Source organism: Artibeus jamaicensis, unplaced genomic scaffold, assembly GCF_021234435.1.
Source record: "Artibeus jamaicensis isolate MK-2021 breed Jamaican fruit bat unplaced genomic scaffold, CSHL_Jam_final contig_1127, whole genome shotgun sequence".
In the NCBI taxonomy this organism is placed as follows: Eukaryota; Metazoa; Chordata; class Mammalia; order Chiroptera; family Phyllostomidae; genus Artibeus; species Artibeus jamaicensis.
The window spans coordinates 3,699,792-3,715,209 of NW_026521219.1; the positions used below are offsets into that span (position 1 = coordinate 3,699,792).

The 15,418-nt window shown below is 36.4% G+C and overlaps 1 protein-coding gene across 4 annotated transcripts in view; it reads right to left on the reverse strand.

Moving 5' to 3' along the window:
• Positions 1 to 15,418, reverse strand: part of FILIP1 (filamin A interacting protein 1) — a 199,254-nt gene that overhangs the window by 160,850 nt on the left and 22,986 nt on the right. The window contains exon 1 of one of the 4 annotated variants that reach the window (XM_053664082.1): positions 3,068 to 3,088. The exons of the other annotated variants lie outside the window; for them this stretch is intronic. The gene's annotated coding sequence lies outside the window, so the exon portion shown is untranslated. Of the gene's footprint in view, positions 1 to 3,067; positions 3,089 to 15,418 lie in introns of those variants that run through there. 4 annotated transcript variants of the gene reach the window in all.

Below are 15,418 nucleotides of genomic sequence, written 5' to 3' on the forward strand. Positions count from 1 at the left end.
ATAGAATTTTTCATTTCCTTAAAAGTATGTTTTCATATACTTAAAATTTTGTTTAATATTTGTTGAATTTTGGAAGAGAGGAAAGGAGACAAAGATAAACTTCACTGTGAGAGAGAAACATCAATGGGTTTCCTCCCGTACTCTCCCCGACCAAGTTTTGAACCCACAACCTAGGTGTGTGCCCTGACGGAGAGTTAAACCCTCAGACTTTTGGTGTACAGGATGATGTATATGAGCCACCCAGCCAGGGCTCATAGACAATTTTAAATGAAGGCACCCACAGAACTTTTAAGTGGGGATCAGGGCTTCTGCGAAGCCACAGCCAGCCCCAGGGTCAGGCAGGGCACAGGCGAGGCTGTTGGCAATGCCTTTTCCCAGCAGCATGACGCACCTCCCTGCCTACATCCTCCATCTCTTTGTTCACTTCCTGCATTTGATGCAACCCTTCCTATTGCTTCTCTTTCTCCCCCTACCAACTGGCCCACATGGACCTGCCCCTTCTGAGTATCTCATATCTTTAGGACCTGACTGCAGATATGTCAGGATCAGAAATGACATTTTAAATATTTGACAACCAATCCTAACGATGCCTACTGCATGCTGGAGTGAGGTTCTGAAGCCTCCTGAGTCAATAAGTTTGAACCCTTTAGTTTCAGGACCTGGGGGGAAGCCCAGAGAATCTGAGGGAAGTTGCCACATGGCTACAAAGGCAAGGTCACCAGCCAAACCGGTGTGCCCATCTTGGCGTGTACCAACTTAATGTAAATCCTGCTGGCAACAAAAATAATTGAAAATAAGAGTGTATCTTTATTGATATACACACATATCTATCCATCTATGTAGTTATGCACAGCAGCTGCTTCAAAAAATTTTTTCTCTTGCTCTCTCTAAACTCTGAAAACTTCTCCCTAAAACTCAAGCCAAGCCCACTGTGTCATCCCACGGCTCGCTGGGTATAGCAGTAGGTCAGTTCCGTGCAAGCTGCCACCCTCCCTTTAGAGCATTTGACTTTTCTAGGCAACTTTCTACCATCTCCTCCTCTCCACCACCTCTATAGGACCACAGTGCCCAAGAGGCATTGAAGTAGAAATGTGAGGGCTCATGGGGTTAAAAAGGTGGCTGCACAGACATTTATTTTGCCATCGTCACATGACTTCATCTGTATGCGAGATCTTCATAGTGGCAACAGAATAAAAATGAGCACATTGTATGTGAGAAATGTCAAGTCAAAATACTTGGCTCTTGGAAGAGAGTAAACAAATGAGACTGATGAGAAAAGACTGTGAGTAAAGGATCTTAAGGCCAAGTGTCTGCACTTAGTGCCATGTCCTGGGGCACATGCGTATCTCACTTCGACTTACTGCTCTCAGGACACAACTCGAGCTCATTACTGTGCCCCCTATGTGTCTCATACCCCCTTCCCCTAAATTATAATCTCATGGAAAGAGGAATTTAATTATTCAGCATAACCAATATAACCACTTCTTGGCACTTAGCATCCAATATGCAGAATAAGCAACTAATAATCATTGAATTATCTAGTTCTAGTATAACGTAATTAGTTACTGTGTGTGTATGTCTGGGATTGTGGGGGTGCAAATGGGTCATAGGAGTGAGCCTAAAGAGGCAGAAAAATATAACAAAATAACTGTTTTTTCAAAAGCATAAATATCTAGTTTTTTAACTGATTTCAGAGAAGGAGGACGGGAAAAGAGACGCACACAGAAAGAAACATTTCTTTGTTGTTCCACTTATTTATGCATTCATTGGTTGCTTTTTGTATTTGCCCTGACCAGAGATCAAATCCACAACTTTAGCATGTCAAGATGATGCTCTAACCAACTGAGCTACTGGCCAGGGCCTCTTAAATATCCAGGTTTGAAATACTCAATTAAGAAAGCAAATCAGCTGAAATCGGCAGACCAAATGAGAGTCTCCCATGTTAAATGATCCTTCTGAAACTTTAAAACTGAAGTAGTGTTCTAGGTATCATGAAACAAGTGTCTTTGCTCATAACAGGCCACTGTGATATATTTAACCTGGAAAACAGCCAAACAGTCTTAACAAAAGAGAAATATTATTAAAAGCATTATGGAAATGACATAGCCCAGAATAAGCTACCTATCTAATATTTCTTATCTTAGCTTATTCATATTAATTCCTTTAGATTTCATGACCCTAACTCAGAGTTCGTAAACTTTTTCCTTACCACTTTACTTTCCTATTTAGAAATGCTTTAAGGTGGTCATATTTCTGAAAGAAGGTAGTAATTTAGTTGTTCACATTAGGACTGATGAGTATTTATTTAACAGGGGTTAAAAGCAAGGTAGAGAAAGGAGTGGATAGCTTAAAAATACTGCCATGCTTTTCCGGCTTTTTAAAAAAACCATGTTTTATGAATTAAAACCATGGAAAATGATCATGATGTCTAAATGTTTTAAAGGAAATATTATGCTTCACAGAGGTCACTTTGGCACAGATATTGAACCATTTCATGTCTACCCTTAAGAATCTAAGACAACAGACCCTTGATGTCATCTTTTTAAGATTATAAAGCTCTATGATTTTGATTAACTTGTTTTTACAGGACTTGGGCCTGATGCTCAAATACTTCTATTGAACTATTTCACTATTTTAAATTAACAACAAGATTTTCCTTCATATGACTTAAAAAGACATTTTTATGCTACAATAATAAATATATTTAAAATGCAGTAATTTGGGTTTAACTGCTAAAATTATTATGCAGCTGGGAGGGAAAAAATTCCAGCATATGTTCTAACACAGCATTGATATTAATAAAAAACACCAAGTGCTTTCTGCAGAAATTACAGAAAGCTCCTATACCCTCAACATCCATGCCTGTGGGCAAGCATTCCTTTTTTAAAGCAAAAATTAATACCTGAACATTTTGTGAATGCTTGCAAAACCAAATTTTGGACAGGTCCTCTCCTAGCTCATGCTAAGAACAAAATGACATTTTTACCCCACTTCACAGCCAGCCAATTCACACCTTCTGATATACAAAAACTTGCACATTTCATTAACAGAGAATATATTTCCTTACCTGTCAGTAACACTATATCCACCCTAGCCAGCTAGCTTAGTTGGTTAGAGCATCGTCCCGATCCGCCAAGGCTGGGGAATTGATCCCTAGTTGGAAAATACAGGGGTCAACCAATGAATGCATAAATAGGTGGAACAACAAACCGATATTTCTCTTTCTCTCTCTCTCTCAAAATCAATAAATTAAAAATAATCATAGTAACAGTTTATCTCTCTCAAACTATTCTCCCAAACATGTACTTGCATATCCAGCAGCCTCCTCAATTTCTTGAACAGACATCCTAAATTCAACACATCCAAAACTAGGCTCTTGGTCTATCCTTTAACTACTCCTCCCAACACTCACTATCTCTGTTAATAGCAACTCCATCCTTCTCGCTGCTAGACTGAAAACTTGGAGTTACACCTGACCACCCCCTTTCTCCAACGTCCACATCAAATCCACCCAGAAATCTTATAGCTGTACTTAACAAAGTATGTCAGGACCTTACCATTTCTCACCCCTACCATTGCCGCTACCCTAGACCTAGACCATTGTCCTCACTTAGATATTACAACAGCCTCCAACTGGTCTTCTTGCTTCTGTCCTCGTCCCTCTACAAGGTCCTCTAAAAGCGGAAGCTACACTGAGCCTTTCCCCATCAGGGCACATACCGGGGTTGCAGGCCGGTTCCCTGCAGGCCAGTTCCCAGCAGGGGACGCACTAGAGGCAACCATACATTGATGTTTCTCTCCCTCTCTCCTTCCCTTCCCCTCTAAAGATAAATAAAATCTTTTAAAAAAGAAGAAAAAAGATCCTTTTAAAACTTTTGTCAGATCGTGTTCCTTCCTGTGAAAGTCAAAATTCTTACAAGGACACTTGGGGTCCTATAAGATATGTCACTCTCACCAGTCAGATTCTCCAACTGCCCTCCTTGCTCACTCTGCTCCAGCCACACGTCTTGCTATTCCTCAAACTGACACTCATGTCCCCGACTTACACTTGTGCCCTGGATGTTTTCCCTGCCTGGAATGCTCTTTGCCCAGGTCATTATTTGGCTTACTCCCCAAGTTTTCAAGTCTTTTGTCAAATCTCATCTCATTGAGTCATATTTGCAATTGTAATCTTCATTTCTCTATTTAAAATTATAATCCTCATTTCTCTGTCCATACCCAGCATTCCTGATTCCTCTTACTCTGCTTTATATTTCATTTTTCATATTTACCACCCTAAAATTTGTGATAATTTACTTCCTATGCTTATTACATATAATATCCCCCACTGCTGGCATGTAAGTTCCACATGGGAAGTGATCTTTGTTTAGTTTATTCATATATTCCAAGCACCTGAAGCAATAGCTAGCACATGGTAGGCATTTGACAAACATCTGCTGAATTAATGAATGAAAGAAACAATGCAGTGTTTCATCAAATAGAAATTCACTGCTAGTTTTTGGACATGTATCCATTCATACATCCACTCACCAAAAATTTTATCAATTACAGAGTACCTACTGTGTACTCAGTATGTAGCCATACTCCATTTTCCCTTCACACAATCTGAAAACTAAAATCTCAGATCTCATAAGATGTGACAAAACTACTCAGACAGAAGGGACCTAAGTTAAGAGATTATCTAGCTCAGCACTGTTCAATAGAATTTTCTGCGATAACAGACATATTCCGTATCTGTGCTGCTTGGTACAGCAGCCACCAGTCACATGGAGCACTGAGCACTTGAAATGCAACTAGTATCATTGAAGTCCTGAACTTTTAAATTTTATGTTAATTAATTTAAATTTAGCCATGTGTGGCACAGCTCTACTTCATCCCTCTGCGCTTACCTAGGACTTCCCTTAGATACCCAAAGCGAGCAGTAAGCTACATGACTTTTCTGCTCACGAAAGATCATTAACAGCCAATTACTAGCTCTTGTTAACTATCTTTTCTGTAGTCTGTGAATGTGTCTTCTTTCATAATTACCATTATTTTGTCAGCTAAGATAATGTTCCTATATTATATCAACCAATTTATAAAATATGAAAACTTTAGAACTGATCTCCTAAATCCAATAGCATATTTTACCTATTTCACTATTTGCATAATGCAACTTCCTTTACTTGTTATTTATTTTGCAGTTTTATTGAGGTATAACTGATGTACAAAAGCTGTCCATATTTCAAGTGAATAATTTTAGGAGTGTTGACATAGTATACATCCGGGAAACCATCACCACGCACAATATAATTTAAAGTTCAGATGACCAGACCCACTGCTGACCCACAGATTATCATTATGTAATTTGGGGAACATGGCATCTCCCACGCAGCAAAAGTTTTCCTTTGCCGAGACACACAGTGTAGTGAAAAGCAGTGAGCTCAATTTCAGCTCTTGCCTACCTCCTCACTGGTGCCTTCAAGCAGTGAACAACGTACACGACCATAAATGGCAGTCCTGAAAACTGGCCTGTAAAACTCATTTTCAAAACATCTCCTGAGGTTCTGAAGAGTAGACTCCGTTTCTATTTCAAGGGAGTAGAGTGGGAATAGATTTTGGCTCCCTCTTCCCACTGCAAAACCTTAAAATTTCAGAAGGAATTTTTTAAATCTATATAACGGGAAAATGATATCAACCTTTTGAGAATCATAAACTTTGAGAAAACACCGGAAGACAGAAAGCAGATGGAATTAGATGAAGATTTAAAACCACAGCTCAAAAGAAGTATAGCAGAGTGCTGCCAAAAATGTTAGGAATGGAGACCAAAGGAAAGAGGGAGGCAGGGACAGCAGACGGCACCATGGTTAGGGGACAATGCGGAAACAGCCAAGAAGGCTGAATGAACTCTCCACATTCCCTCTACCAACCTAGGCTACAGTTTTGTGCCAACGAACAGCAATAGGATTTTAGGTCAGAGAAACAAAGCAGAGTCCCCGATGCCTTAGGTGCCTGGAGCCATCCAGGAGGAATGAGACATCCTCATGCACCAGAAGCTAGCCTCTGAGGCAGCCCTATTCCTCTCACATACAGATTGAAATGCAAGTTCCAGCAGCAATCCTGCCTCTATCTCTAAGCAGTGACAGGAACACAGAACAAAAAACCTAATAAGGAGTCTCAGCTACCAGACAAACACTCAGGAATTACTAAACATTGGAGGAAAACCAATACCATTAAAAAGATAAAAGAGAGGTCTTTGCTTTTAAAAAATGAAGATCTGACACGTAGGAGCCAAAATTAATAAAGAAATCAAAATAAGATTTTAGAATAAGTATAATTCATATCCATAGAGATATTTGAGAGATTATTAAAGCTATAGAAAGTAATTAGAATGTACAAATATTGAAATTTTCATCATTGAAATAGAATACTCAAATTGCTGAACTGGAATATTAAGCCAAAAAAGTTCTTCTAGGATGCAATAAAAAGTGATAAAGGGGTATAAAGTATAAAATAAAAGTTAAGAATCATATGAAATAGGCCTGAATATCCACTCACCCATCTAATTAGAGTAACTGAAAGAGTTATTGGGTTTAATGAAGGAAGGTAATATACACATTAGTCACAATGTAAGGAATAACCAAGTCCTAAGTAAGATAAATGTTTTAAACCTACACCTAGACTTTATATAACATTTCAGGACACTAAAAATAGGGAAATAAAACTTAAAATCTTTAAAAAATAAAAAACAATGGTCTATGTGCTCATCATTTACAATATATCTAAATTAAATCATCATGTTATATGCATTAAATTTATGCAGTGACATATGCCAATTATTTCTCAATAAAACTGGAAGAAATATTTTTAAAAAGCAAGGAAAAAATATTAAACCTGTAAGTTTATACCCAACTAAATTATCACTCAAATATGAAGATAAAACATAAAGAAACAAGTAACTTGGACATCTATAATAACCCTGAAATAAATACATGGTGATTCAAGATAAAAATAATATAGTAATAAGGAAGCTCTGACAACAATGGTGACCAAAAAAATCTACTGAATTATATTATTAATCCAATTTAAGTGTTGATTTTTTAAAAGATTTTTATTTATTTCATTTATAGACAGAGGGGAAGGGAGGGAGAAAGAGAGGGAAAGAAACATCAATGCGTGGCTGCCTCTGGCATACCCCCAACCAGGGACCCAGCCTGCAACCCAGGCATGTGCCCTGACTGAGAACTGAATGAATGACCCCCTGGTTCACAGTCCAGCACTCAGTCCACTGAGCCACACTAGCCAGGGCTGATTTTTTAAAACAGCAGTGATAATAATTTTTTAAGCTACAATGTATTACTAAAAGTCCAAATAATGTTGACATGGGAGGGAATGATAATGAAAGGAAATGTTCCAAGTAAAACTGGAAGATCCAGAAATTTTGTTTTGTTCAATCAATGTACAGAGATACTGATCTCCTCTGATTCTAATATAAAATATATGTAAGTGAATGTGTTAATTACTCAAAAAATAAATAAAATTTATAATTTTTACACCATCAGGTAAAAAAGTAGAAGAAAATTAAGCCAGCCCAACAAAGGCAGGAAAAACTCAAAATATTACTCAAACATAACTCCTCCCCCAAAATTATCAGGCCCACAAAATTTTGTAGGCGACTCTTACCAACTTTTTTAAATAGAAATTTATATTTTAAACAAACAAAATGGAAAAATATGGGAAGCTACAAAGTTAAGTATATATCATAGTTTCCTAAAAATTCAAAACAAGACTGTATAAGGAAAGAAAACTATAAGCCAGTCTCCCAAACACTGATGTAATAATGCTAAATAAAACATTAAAAATGCATATTCAGCAATCTATTAAAAGAATTATAAATTACGGTTGGGGAAAGTTTATTTCAGGAATGCAAAGATAGACTTTTCTAATAGTGAATAAGCAGTGTAATTCACTTCATCATTATTTAAAAAATAATTTCAAAGATGAACCAAAGTCTCAGTTGTGGAGATGTGTGTGTGTGTGTATTTGAAAGCTAAGAACAATAAGAAACTTCCTTAATTTGATAAAAGGTATCTGCCCCTAAAACAGCAAACATGAGACTTATTAGAAACTCTGCCTTTAAGATCAGTAACAAAACAAAAATGCCACTAATATTCAATATCAGACTGTATGTCATGGCCAGTGGGATTAAATACATAAGTCAATATTAAATGGTATAAATACTGGAAAGTATGACACAAACTTCTATTAATTATATAGGATATAACTCTCCACCTAGCAAATTAAAGATAATCAAATGAAAAACTACTATGACTGAGATGGGGGTTCAGTAAGATGGCAAGATGCAAAATCAACATAAGAAATCCACAAATTTTCTATATATTGGCATCAATGTTTTGAAAATATAATTAAAGAAAAAATATCACATTCCCCATAGAAACAGAAATAAAATTATAAAGTCCTTAGGAATAAAAGTAATAAAAATAAATAACCCTGTGGAAAAATTTTACAAAACAACAGAAAAAATATGTGGTGGGAAGGGAGGAAATATACCACATTTATAAGTAAAAACCTAAATATATTTAAAATGTAAAAATTTTCAAATTAATACATAATTTCTATGCAATCATATTTAAAGTACAAATAGAATTTTAATAAAATTATAAGCTTAATTTTTTATTTATCTTCATTATATTTTTTCTATTACCATTTAGTCCCCTGTACCTCCCACCCCTCAGCAATCACCACACTGTTGTCCATGTTTTATACAGATTGGATAAACAATGGTAACCAAAGTCTTTTTCTAAAAAAGGAATACAAAGAGAAGGAGCCTGTCCTAATAGATATCAAACATGTTATGTATCTATAGTTATTAGGACTATGAGATCTTAATGCAGAAATACACAAATAGTATAAAGAAACAGAATAGAGTCCTGAAACAGGCCCATATCCAAGTGCAAATTTTATTGAGTGTGGACATTAAGATAACAGAGTCTAAATCTAGACTCCTGGGTTGGTGTCTTGTTCCACCACTTCCACTGTGTCACTGGGCAAGTTACTGGATATTTTTGCATCTCAATTTCCTTGTCTGTGAAATAGGGAATAATCAATAAATCAAACTAATATTTTTGTTCAAAGAATAAATGTTCATGCATATATATGAACATATATATGTATGAAACCTAATAAAAGTGGAATTTCAAGATCACTGGGGAAGAAACAGTATAGTATTTCTAATCAAAGACACCTAGTTAACCATTTGAGAAAGTTGTCAGGTCATTATCTTACACCACTCAAAAATTACAAACAAGACTTAAATTTTTTAAATGATGATAAATTATTAGAAGAAAATGAAGGTAAATATATATAAAGTTCAAGTCAGGAAAGCCATCTGAGAATAATGCACAGAAAAAGCCAAAATCATAAAATAAAATATTATAAATTTGACTGCATGAAAATTTAAATTACCTGAATGGCCAAAGCACTTTATTTTATTTTATTTTATTTTATTTTATTTTATTTTATTTTATTTTTTAGAAAGAGTTGGTTTTTTTAAAGATTTAATTTATTTATCTTTAGAAGGTAAGGGAAGGAAAGAGGGAGAGAAATATCAAAGTATGGTTGCCTCTCATGCGTCCCCTGCTGGGGACTGGCCTGCAACCCAGGCATGTGCCCTGACTGGGAATCACACCACGGTTGTTTCGTTCACAGGCCTGCACTCAATCCACTGAGCTACACCAGCCAGAGCCGGCCAAAGCACTTTCAAAGTTAAAAAGAACAAGCAACAAAAACAATAACAAGCATAAGTTAACAAGTTATTTCAATAAAAGAGAAACAATCTAATTGAAAAAAATGAGCCAAAGATATAAACTGCTAATCCACAGAGAAAATAATAAAAATTGTTGAGATTTACATAAACTGGTGCTCAACCTCATTTTAACAGAGAAACCTCAAAATCAGTGTTCACACTCAACACAGCAGGAAGAAAAACAGGTCCAAGTACAGCCACTTCAGAGATCAATTTGCATAATCCATCATCCCAAAGTTAGTATCTACCCCAGAGAGACACTTAAACTTGTGCCCCCCAAAACACCTACCAGGATCTTCATTACTATGTTATTTGTAACAATGAAAAATTCAAAGCAACAAATATTTATAAAAACAGGAATGGTTAAATAAGTAATTGTATACTCTTTCTATGAAAGACCATGTTGCAATTGTCTACAAAGAAGTAGACCTACATGTACTGACATGAAAAATTTTCTCAGCCATATTGTTAAGTGAAATACTAGATATATCATTTATGTTAAAATGTATACACATATACATATCTTTTCTATTCCCATGGAGAAAAGTCTGGAAACCTACATTACATTGTTAATAGTGACTATTTCTAGAGAGAAGACTATAATATAGGAAGCATTGGAGAGGGGTATAATCAAGGCTACTTCAGTTTGATCTAAGTTTTAATTTTTTAATACTAAAGTAATTTTTTAACTATTTTAATATATATCCTAAGTACAAAAAATAAGAGACAAAGTCATATCAAGTACGGTAAGCAAAGTTATTTAAAACTGGTGAAATCAATGAAACAACAGACTTTATAAAAACCTAGGCTATTTCTTTCTTTATATAAGCTATTCTTCTTTCCATTCATAGTACTAGAGAATCCAAAGAAACTACATGTTATACCATATCCTTTACCCTCAGGTCTTAAAAATATAAAAAGTAATCTTGGGTGGGGCTTTATTCTTTGTGGTTGTTTTGGGTGAAATCTGAAACCCACCCAGGAGGCTGTGACATAGTGCTCTTTAATTTCTAATATGATTGCTCTGGAAACAAGAGTCACCCCCCTAACGCAATCATAATATTTAAATGTTAATTTAACAAAACAGTCTTTCTCAAGTCTTTGTTCAATGTTAATATATTAATTGAAGACATTTTTTATAATTTAAGAATTTTTCATTTTTTTAAATTTCGGGACTTCCAGCCAAGATGGAGGTGTAGGTAGAAACATTGTGCCTCCTCGCACAACCAAGTTTAAAGACAACAAAGTTTTAGTAACAAAAATGCAGCCAAAACACAGAAAATTTAACTGTACGGAAGTCTGACAACCACGAACCTTTCTTCCAGACTGGTAAGAGGGGCGGAATCAGCAGGGTCGGGCAGGAAAGATCGGCTGGACCAACCCAGGAGCAAAAGAGCGCAGGCTGTGGTTGGCGGATCCTAGGCATGGGGTGGCAATGGGCGGACCCAGTAAGGGAGCAAGGTCACACGTTCGCGTGCAGATAAACCAAGCGAAGGAGTGAACATTGAGACAGACCACTCAGGCCAGGGCCCCAGCGATTGGAATTAGAGCTTGAAAGCACCAATTGGAAAGACCTTCGGGGTTGAGGTGCGGGGAGAAGTTCCCAGGCTCACAGAGATTTCGCTGGAGAGACACACAGAGTCCTCGAGGGTGCACAAGCCCACACACCTGGGAACCAGCACCATAAGGGCCCAATTTCCTTGTGGGAAGTGGCAGAGGGGACAGAAATCTGAGAGAGAGTGGAACAAATGCCATTGCCCCACTCTGACCCCGCCTCCACATCCAGCATCGCAATCCAGCAACCTGGGCTGCCCCGCCCTGGTGAACACCTAAAGCTCCTCCCCTCATATGTAACTGGTAAGAACAGATCAAAACTTTATGGCTCAAGAACAGCTCAAAGCCCCAGAGCCGATAAATCTAAGCAACCAAGAAATAGCTAACCTTTCAGATGCACAGTTCAAAATACTAGTGATTAGGATGCTCACAGAATTAGTTGATTTTAGTCACAAATGAGAGGAACAAATGAAGGCTAAACTAATTGAAATGAAGGGAAATGCACAGGAAACCAATAGTGATGAAAAGGAAACTGGGACTCAAATCAAAGGAGTGGACCAGAAGGAAGAAAAAAATGACCAAATAGAAAACAATGAAGAAACAAGAATTCAAAAAAATGAAGACAGGCTTAGGAACCTCCAGGACATCTTTAAATGCTCCAACATCTGAATTATAGGGGTACCAGAAGGAGAAGAGGAAGAGCAACAAGTGGAAAACTTATTTGAACAAATAATAAAGAAGAACTTTCCAAATCTGGCAAAGGAAATAGACTTCCAGGAAGTACAGGAAGCTCAGAGAGTCCCAAAGAAGGTGGACCCAAGAAGGGACACACCAAGGCACATCATAATTATATTAGCCAAGATTAAAATGAAGGAGAGAATCCTAAAAGCAGCAAGAGATAAGGGGACAGTCACCTACAAAGGAGTTCCCATCAAACTGTCAGAGGATTTCTCAAAGGACACCTTACAGGCAAGAAGGGGCTGGAAAGAAGTATTCCAAGTCATGAAATCCAAAGACCTACATCCAAGATTGCTCTATCCATCAAAGCTTTCATTTAGAATGGAAGGACAGATAAAGTGCTTCTCAGATAAGATCAAATTCAAGGAGTTCATCATCACCAAGCCCTTATTATATGAAATGTTAAAGGGACTTACCTAAGAAAAAGAAGATTAAAAAATATGAACAGTGAAAGGACAGAAAACTCACAGTTATTAAGAACAACACCCAAAACAAAAGCAAACTAAGAGGACAGCTAGATCAGGAGCAGAACCATAGAAATTAAGATCACATGGAGGGTTAGCAACAAGGGAATGGAAGAAGGAGAAGGTGGGGAAAGGTACAGAAAATAAGTAGCATAGATGTAGAAAATAGATAGGGGGAAGGGTAAGAATACTAGGGGAAATATAGAATCTAAAGAACTTTTGTGATAGGATGTTAAAGGATGGAATGAATTTGGCTTTTAGTGTGAAATGTAAAACCATGAAGAACCACACATATAAACATTTCTTTCTTGATAACCACAAATGGCCTATGATTAAGAGGGAACATGATAATTTAAGGAAAATTAACTTGCCTAAAATGAGAACAGAGAATAATTCATGAATGTACTAATTTTTCTTTCTCCTTCCCCATTAGTCTACATTGGTCTTTAGCTATAACATGTACAAACCAGTGGGAAAACATTAACTATGGTTAATGGGCTGAGTGGATTTATTTAAGTAGAAATATTTAAAGAAGTAAAAGTATCAAATTATCTCCACAACGCATATATTGGTCACAGAGGCATAATATAAAATACATCACAAATCCTACCGCTTTCAAAAAACCCATCTTGAGCTCCATAGAGATTGAAAAAATAGCACATTTCCAAACCCCAATGTCTCTTAGCCATATTGCTACCTTTCTTTTCTCATCACCCACTTCAATATTTTCCTACCTCTTAATTAAGGTCTATACTCTCGGGGAAGATTGTGGGCACAGTAGAGCACAGGCCTTTCAGTCAATAGAGTTTGGGTACGAAAACAGATCTAAGCTACTTTCAAACTGACTAAATTTGAGATCACTTTTTTTCACTTTATACAAGAACTCTGCAGTAGGACTACTTCTTAATTTGCTTTGCTACCCCCCAAATGCATATTTATAACATAATAACATTGTAGAACCTTCAAAATGTGTCAAATAAATGAATAATGAAAACAAAATCCAAGTAGAAATCACTAAATCTTTGATGGAATTTTAAGAAAAAGAAAGTTCTTTATCAGCAATGGAAAAGCAATGAGTGGAAAGTTGACTTTTACAATTAAAATAGAAACACTGAGTCCATCATATCACACTAACAGGAAAATTGTGGAGCCTCTCTTGAAAGTCATTACTATGTTTAATAAGAAAAGCCAAGTACAATATAGGTAGAAATTGAATCTTAAGTGCTTTCCCTGCCTTAATAGTTTCTCAGAGAAATTTTAATAACCATAAAGTCCTTCAAATACAAAAGTGATCAATTTCAGAAAGATCTCAGTAAGAACAAGCAAAGGATTTATAGTCCTTTAACTTCTATATGTAAGTTAAGAATACAGGAATTGAAGAGCTTGAAGACTCCTGTGCATAGCAGAGCAACCAGAAGCTTTCAGTGACTGCACCAGACTTCCTGGGTTTGGGGCCCCCATAAACTTACCCAGCTCTACTGCGGTCATTTAAGACACTGACATTTGCTAATTCTAAGGTGTGTTATACCCTCCTGCCTTCATTTCCCTCCATTAAGAGTATAAACTTTAATTAGAAAGGTAAGAAAATACTGAAATAGTTACAGAAAAAAGTAAAAATACAGCCAAAAAACTGAATTTGACAACATGCTGTTTCTTTCAATCTCTGTGTTTTGGAGTCTTCGATTAGTACCTACCTATGTACAAATGTGACCGGTGAAACCCCAGCATGTTTCTGAGCTCACTGTAAGATGAAGCGAATGGAAGGTCAGTTTCCCAGGTATAGATCTGGCTAATGAGCCCAAGCCCCAAGCCCGCAATCACTATATGAGACAGAATAATACTGGTATTTAAGATCACAGAACACTACATGGCAAGTAAAAAAATACTACCTTGGTGAAGATACTTGTTCCTCTGAGTTTATTAAAATGCTAAGAGCTATTCCTGTGTTTTAAAAAACAACGGTCTACTATTAGGATATTTTCAAACCAATTTCATTATGTATAAAAGAAGAATTTCATCTGATTTATTTACTGAACATCTGCAATAATTAAATATATTTACATACATTTAGGTTTTATTCTAAAAAAAATCATTATTCTTGAAATAGTATAGGTACTTCAATGAAGCTTACCAATTTGCAACTGGAAGAATCTCTTGGTTTGTAGTTAATTAATAAAGTATCTTTTTGTCACTAATCCCAAAATAAAATTTTTTCTTGTCAATGTTTGTTTCCCTCTGAATACTTAGTCATGATAACAACTAAATCTTATAAGAACTCAATATTTGTCAAAATTTGTAAAAATGTTGTCAATAAAAAATGAAATATGAGTATCTTGGACTTTGTAAAAAGTAAAAGCTGCTTTTGAGAAGGCCATAATATGTTTTAATTAACCAAACTTACCAACTGGAAGAAAAATATAGCTGATTGCCATGGTAATATACATGTTGACATACATCTGGGGCCCATTGTTCCAAAATTGTTGATAGGAAATTGACCACATTTTTGTCCACAAATTAAAAATACTGTAGAGGAGACTAGGACTTCTCCGGGTGGGCGGCCCAAGTCAGAGCATCAGTCCCACAACACTAGTGCACGTGCGAAGAGCCCACCTTCCCATTGACAGAACAGGAATAGCTTCCATTCGCTTCCTGAGAATATCAAGGCAGATGACTAACAAATGTGAATTGCTAGAAAAGTTGTTATAGTGAATTTCTTTACTGCACTTTCTAGAGGTCAGTTTGGTAACAATCTGTCACATTCTAAAATACTCAGCTCTTAACCAATTCCAACATAAGCAGTTGAATTGAATCTCATGATGGAGTTTAGTCATGTGTCAGGGCTTTAGGGAACACAAAA